The 7,633-nt window shown below is 36.6% G+C and overlaps 1 non-coding gene across 1 annotated transcript; it reads right to left on the minus strand.

Moving 5' to 3' along the window:
* Positions 1-1,308: 1,308 nt before the first annotated feature.
* LOC120266091 lies at positions 1,309-1,414 on the minus strand. Its single transcript, XR_005537935.1, has one exon. It is a non-coding gene; the product is annotated as a small nucleolar RNA R71 (small nucleolar RNA).
* Between the last annotated feature and the right edge of the window lie 6,219 nt (positions 1,415-7,633).

Genomic DNA, 7,633 nt, shown 5'->3' on the forward strand with positions numbered 1-7,633 from the left:
TGGAGGCCGGCGGCTAGGGTTTAGAAAGACTTTGGCAAGCCTTTTGGAGTGGTTCTACGGCTTCGACACCGCGTTTCTCTTGGAAGATAGTTATCGGGGAGCTTTCAAAGACCGATCCCGACAAAGTGCGCCCTAAGCTTGACAAGGGGACCTTTGGAGAGGAAGAGGCTACTCCACAAGACCATCAACATGAATACAAATGTGGTTTTAATATGGATTACATGTTTTGACTTTCGATTACATATAGGAATAGGATTTATCACTTGGAATCCCTAGAGCTTCTTGCAACTTTACACAGTATTAGGTGTTGAGACTAGTTGATTTCTCCGCCAGGGCATAGTGTAGAGTTATTCATGGTTGACCTTAGGTTTGGGACAGTGTATTTAAGGATGTCCATGACTGATTAAGCATTAGTTAAGAAGCATAATAGTTGGTTTTGCACTTGAAGCAATAATCCTAGGAGGAACAATATCCCGAGTATCCCACTTTTTATCGCATTTTTATTGTACATCTCTTTTCTTATTTACTTTAGTTCGCTTTGCATCGATCTTTACCCACACCATCATTATTTCATCTCCACTTAGTTAAGTAGCAATCTTGGTGTTTCTTTCCTTATTCCCTATGGATACGATACCCCACTCACCTAGGATTTGTTACTTCGATAAATCCGTGCACTTGCGGGTCACACGTGCTATTTTAGCTATTTACCATTGATTCTATTTCAACATTTTTTATCCTATCATCGTTCTGATTTGTTTTTCTTTCTTTTGGTGCAGCTCCAGGTTATGACTCAAGGGAACCCTTCAACAATTATTGGAGGTAATTTTAAACTTGAACGTACACTCAGAAGAAGGGGTAAAGAACCTGTGCAAGAATCGTCAAAACTAGCTGAAATAGAAGGTGAAGGGTCAGAAAATATGGCAGAGCAGAATGAATAATAGAGAACACTTTTAGACTATGCCAGACCCTCAGTTATGGGCATGCAGTCGAGTATCGTGCAGTCCCCATTTACAGCTCCAAATTTTGAGCTAAAGCTAGCATTCATCCAAATGATACAGCAGTTAACGTAGTTCAATGGTTTGACCAATGAGGATCAAAACAATCACATTGAAAACTTCTTGGATGTTTGTGACATGCTGAAGATTAGTGGTGTTACAGATGATGCTATAAGATTGAGGGTTTCCCCATTTTCTCTAAAAGGAAGAGCCAAACAGTGGCTCCATTCATTGCCAAGAGCTTCCATCACAACATGGAATGAAATGGTTAAAGCCTTCCTTGCAAGGTACTTCCCTCCGGGAAAGTGGGTATATCTTCGCAATGAGATATCTTCATTTGTTCAAATGGAACTTGAATTCTTGTTTGAGACTTGGGAGTGATTTAAGGACCTCTTGCGGAAGTGTCCACAACACGGGTTCCCCGACTGGAAAATCATTCAAACTTTTTACAATGGGTTGAATCCAAGTATAAGACAACTTCTAGATGCTTTCGCAGGAGGTATAATGGGGAACAAGACCCCTGAAAAAGCCTGACAATTGGTAGAAGAAATGGCCATGAATAGATACTAATGGAATATAAGAGAAAAGAAGAAAGTGACCGGACTCCATGAAAGTGATGCAGTTACATCTTTGGCAGCACAAGTAAAGGCATTAAGCAAGAAATTGGATACATTGACTTCACCGAGTGTAGCCGCTATCACAAGTTGTGATAGTTGTGGGGGTTCACATATGCCGTCTGATTGTCCTATTTCGATTGCTACTTTTGGCCCAACTGAACAAGTAGATTTTGGGGGCAATTTGGGAATAGTACAAGGCATTCCTTATAGCAACACCTACAAGCAAGGGTGGAGAAACAACTCCAATTTTTCATGGCGTAACCAAGGGTAGCAAAAGGCCATGGCACCACCGGGTTTCCAACAATTACAAGCCCCAAACATGGAGAATCAAGTTTCAGACTTGGAGACCCGGATGACCGATCTAGGGAAAGCTTTGACCAAATTTATGCAATTATCGGATACACGGTTTTAATCGGTTGAAGCTACACTTTGCAACCACACCACTTCATTGATAATCTAGAGAATCAAATGGGGCAAATCATGATGTCTCTATTGGAGAGGTCTCAAGGGAGTATACCTAGCAACACTTGAAAACTAATCTCGGGAAACATGTGAAGGGATCACTTTGAGGAGTGGCCGTGAAGTTGAAGGTAGATCTCCCTAGTCGAAGACCAATGTTGAAGCACCCTAAGGTCGTGGTGGTTGAGGAAAGAGCAAACAAGGAGAAGGAGGTGGCATCCCCACCTTACAAACCAAGAATCCCTTATCCTTCATGATTGAAGAACGACCAAAATGATGAGCAATACAAGAATTTCTTGGGTCTATTTAAGCAATTGCACATCAATATTCCTTTTGTGGAGGCGTTATCTCAAATGCCTCGGTATGCGAAGTGTTTTAAGGATCTTTTGACAACAAGAGGAAGTTGGAGGAGAGATCATCAGTAATCCTAGATGCCTCTTGTTTGGCGGTATTGCAAAAGAATATGCCGAACAAGAACAAAGACCACAGAAGCTTCGTGATTCCGTGCAACATTGGTAATATGGGTGAAGAGATGGTATTGGTGGATTCAGGCGCTAGTATCAATGTCATGCCATACTCGTTCTTTTAGAAGCTAGGCTTAGGAGATACTATGCCCACTCGGATGACATTACAATTGTCAGACCAAACGGTGAGACATCCTAGGGGTATCATTGAAGACGTGGTTGTCAAGGTTAACAAGTTTATATTTCATGTAGACTTCATAGTGCTGGCTGTCGATGGAGCTTATTGTAGATTTCATATCACTGTAGCTTATTGTAGATTTCATGTTAATTGCTTATTGTAGATTTCATATCACTGTAGCTTATTGTAGATTTCATGTTAATTGCTTATTGTAGATTTCACTAAAGAAGGTATTGTATTTAATCTATGTTAATTGCTTATTGTAGATTTCATATCACTGTAGCTTTTTGATCAATAATGGTATCCGCTTTATTAAACCAAAGGGCATCTTTTATTTATCTATTTATTTAGTCTGCTGGAGTAGTAGGATTGCCATGGATAATGATAACTTTATATCGCTAAATATGAACCATTGATTGTCTAATGGATTTGTTATTAGGATTGAACTAATTTTCATGGCTTATTTAATAAGATGAAACTTAAAGCCATTAGTTTTGTATACGGAATATGAATGAATAAGTAGAATGGATTCACACCCTGAGGAGTTTCACAAGCATAAACAACTCACATAAATTAATGCACATGGTTCATTAGTAGGATGGGTAAAAACTTATGCGTGGAGATTGACTAAGCCATCCCTTTTTGGGATGGAACTGTTAATACAACATCATCTTCTGACAAAGATACTTTTGCAGAACCAGAGAAGTCATTTATGAGCATTTTCTTTAGCATTGCTATTTAGTTATAGGCCGAGTTCCGTTAAATATCCATGTTGTTGTTATAAATCATTGAAGAATTTTATCTTGCAAATTTAGTTTATTTTCTTTCCGAAGTTAACCCAGATGCATGTTTTAAATCCATTTCTCCTACTTTATGTTGTCTTTAAAGCTCTGTTGATTCTGTGAGCATAAATAATTTTGCTCGCTTTACTTCTGAATTAGATTAGAACATTGTTGTTGCTCATATGGAAAAGGAACATTAGGAGATTAACTTGATCATAGAATTTGTATTTGATGCATGAATTTTGATTGAAGCTACTTTCTGGGATACAACATGCTTGTAGGAAAATGTGATTAGGTGCAAGCATGCCAAACCAAAGTAACATGAACTTAGATATTGAGTTATCTGAAAAACATTCAAGACACGCATTTATAAATGATTTGCATTATTAGCTTTTTCCTTTTCAATTAAGTACTTTATGTAAGCACATTCATCATTCTTACTCAAAACTCTCCTTGTACATGCATCTGTCCTTGATATATCTGATGAAAATTTGTTGAGAGTATTTGATTTCTAGGATGAACATTTTCTAATCTTAGTTGCTTCAATTTGTTCACACATCATACTGTTATTTCCTTTTCAATTAAGTACTTTCTGTTGAAGTTTATGTAGTTGATGATGTTCCTCTTGTTAATTCATGGCATCCATGTAGCTTAATTGCATCTTAAATACATAGTTACTATCAATGGATGTGGCTCCTTATTCATTGTTATTCAATTCGGAAGATGTGGCTCTTTATTCCTTGTTATTCAATTGAGAAGTAGGAGAACTTGTTATAGTTAAGATCCATCTTTTTGACTCCAACTTTATAGGATCATGTTGAAATGTTGCTTTTTCCGATTCTACATAAGAGATTTTTGTAAGCACATGCTTTTCAGTTATGAGTTTTGTTAATTTTATAGACAAAAATTTTTGCATTGAATTATTACTAGCGATGATCGAAGCTACAAACACAATGACTGTTGAAATAGATGAGCACTAATTATTTTAATATATGGTGTGGTGTACTAATGATCTTTCATGTGAATTATGAGAGCATGGATTTGTGTTATCTTCATACAACATGCTAGGTTTGAATTGGACAAACTCATATGTTCATACTCTAATTGCTTCTTTGCATCACTTTTTAATATATTAACTTGTTCTAAATTGTGATAGCATGTTTATATCTATTTGAGACAGATAGCAGGAAAAATGCCAAAATTAAAATTGAAGGATATGAAAATGGTCTTGCCTGAATCTACTACTAATAATGCCGACGAGTGTAACATTGGTGGAGGTGCTAGTAGGAGCAACACCTGCATCTCCAATCCATCAGTCCCTCTTGGTACCAACAAGTCTACTCCAATACTTGATGTTCCTCCCCACTATTCAATTTCATCATCTTCAGCTAGTTCAAATCATAATGAAGATGATCCAAACCAAAACAATAGCACTAGATTAGATAATGTTCCCCCAGTCAATGAAGCAGTAAATTTAAATACAGGTTAATTTCAGATTCAATCATAATTTATTGCATTTGCATTAATGTTCTAACTTTATAGTAAGATATAAATTATTTTAGTTCATAGGAATGGACAAAGAAAGGTCAAACTACTTTGAAGAAATTGTGGTCATTATCCCCGGAAGAGGATTTTTGGTGAGTAAAAAAATCATTTGGGACAATTAATTTGGCCCGAAGCATAAATATTGGCTGAATTTCTTCGAATGCTTACTCGAGCTGGTCAACAAATTGGGCTGCATTATGAGAGTAGGCATAAAGTGGCAAAAACATTGAAGGATGAATTATTCAAATTTATTGAGGTAAATTCACATAATTAAATTGTTCAAATGTTGTGGCTATAAATATAGAAACATTATTAAGTTATATTAATAAACTAAATTTGTTATAATGTTTTCAAATAGTTAAGACTTGCTTTTCAAATTTCGAGAGAGTATGTGCTAAAGTCTTTGGGGGAAGAAATGGAGAGATTACAAGCATGATTTGAAAAAACGTCATTTCAAATGAGAAGATGGTTTGCAGGTGAACAAAGACAATCATCCAAATGCAACCATTCGATGGCAAAGGGAACAATTAGTCAATTTTTGGTGTTCAAGGAAAGGAAAGGTATGAATAGTTATTTTACGTACTTTATTAAAATTATCATTTCTTATTTATAATTTAATATACGTGTAATTGAGTATAATTCATAAAAGCATGGGGTTTCTAGTAAAAAGCAACAAAAATGTAGTCATACATCTGGATCATAGAGTTTTGTGAGAAAGGAAAAGGAAATGGTAAGCAATTATATATTAAGCATTAAATTGTTAGTATGAGTTATAATTGTTGATTTAGTTTTTTTATTTAATTCAATGTGTTAAAGTTAAACTCTTGATGTTTGTGTTTCAAACAAATTTTTGTTTAATTACTTATAGGAGGTTAGCAATGGAAGAAAAGTAGGATGCCTTGAATTTTTTAAAGCAACTCATATAGAAAACTATGGTTTCTCAAATGAACATGGAAACTGGACAAATTATGGTAATAATTATGTTTATAGTATTCCATACTTCATAATTTGTTTTGAAATATATTACTTCTTTAAAAATGTTTACTTTAATATATGTAGGATAAAGCAAATGAGAAGTCAGCTGCATGTGAAACACTAGATGAGGATATGCAAGTAGTTGAATTTGAAATTTTGACAGAAGTTATTGGAAAAGAATGATGTGGGCGTGTGAGAGGTGTTGGATTAGGTACAACACCCAAAAGTTATTATGGAGGTACAACTAGTAGAAATTTTGCTGCTTCAAGCACCCAATCAAGTGAATTTGTTGAGAGATTTCATCAAATAAAACAACAAATGCAACAAATGAAACAAATGAAAGACGAGCTTGACAAAGAACATGCTCAACGTGACCAAGAACGTGCTCAATATAATGCTCTTCTTTGGCTTTTACAAAATCAGTTTCTTGGAGTTACTATTTGACAATGCCCTTTTGCCTACGAACCGCAAGTGCACGGGTTTTTGGAAGTAATAATACACTGCTAAGTGGGTAGTTGTATCCACAGGGAATAGTGATCAGAAACACAAAGATTGTTATTTAACTAGAATGAAGATGAATTGATAGTAGTGTGAACAAAATCAATGATAATAGAAATAAGGAAACAAGAAGGAGGCGAGGGTAAATGATAAGAGAGGCAATCGACAGAAAGTGGGGCACTCGGACATTGCTCACATTAGGACTAGTGGTTCAAGTGCAAGACCAACTATTATGTCTCTTAACTGATGCTTAATGAGTTGTGGAAATCCTGAAACACACGGTCCCAAACCTAAGGTCAACCGTGACTAACCCTATACTATGTCTCAGCGGAGAAATCGCTCAGTCTCGACGCCTCACACTGTGTAAGGTTGCTTAAAGCTCTATAGACTCCAAGTGATAAACCCTATTCCCTAATATAGATCTAACCCTTTGGTCCAGTCGAAAGACCCCTAGTCACAATTAAGCCCTAGATACTAAAGATTATGACAAGGTCCCCTTGCGTATATCCCGCAAGTGCACGGGTTTGTCGAAGTAATAATCCCGGGTGAGCGGGTATCGAATCCACAGGGAGTAGAGAATAAAAATACTTAATTCGATTCTTAGTTATGTAAAAGATCAATGATAATGAGTGTGACAATGATTCAATTTTCAACAGTAAAAGCAACAAGTAAGAGAGCAAAAGTAAAGAAGGGGGTAAGGCAATCGATAAAGATGGGGTACCCGGATAATGCTCCACTTAGGATAATTGTTTAAAGCGCAAGAACCCTCTATTATGCTTCCTAATCAATGCAATGATGAGTCATGGAAATCCTTAATTACATAGTCCCAAATCTAAGGTAAACTATTCCTAACTCTATACATGTCCCGGAGGAGAAATTGAACAATCTCAACACCTCGCACTCGCATAGAGTTGCAATGAGCTCTAGGGATTCCAAGTGATAAATCTCTTCCCTAAATTATAGACCCTAAGCCTTTGGTCCGGTGGAAGGTCCCTAACCACAATTGAGCCCTAGATACTAAGATCACCTCAACGCTTCACTCCATTGCACGCAGCAACTAAGCCCCAGCGAAAGGTTCATCCCTTAGACCACTCACTCTATTATGGCCGCAAAGAACTCA

This window comes from Dioscorea cayenensis, chromosome 7 (genome assembly GCF_009730915.1).
Source record: "Dioscorea cayenensis subsp. rotundata cultivar TDr96_F1 chromosome 7, TDr96_F1_v2_PseudoChromosome.rev07_lg8_w22 25.fasta, whole genome shotgun sequence".
In the NCBI taxonomy this organism is placed as follows: Eukaryota; Viridiplantae; Streptophyta; class Magnoliopsida; order Dioscoreales; family Dioscoreaceae; genus Dioscorea; species Dioscorea cayenensis.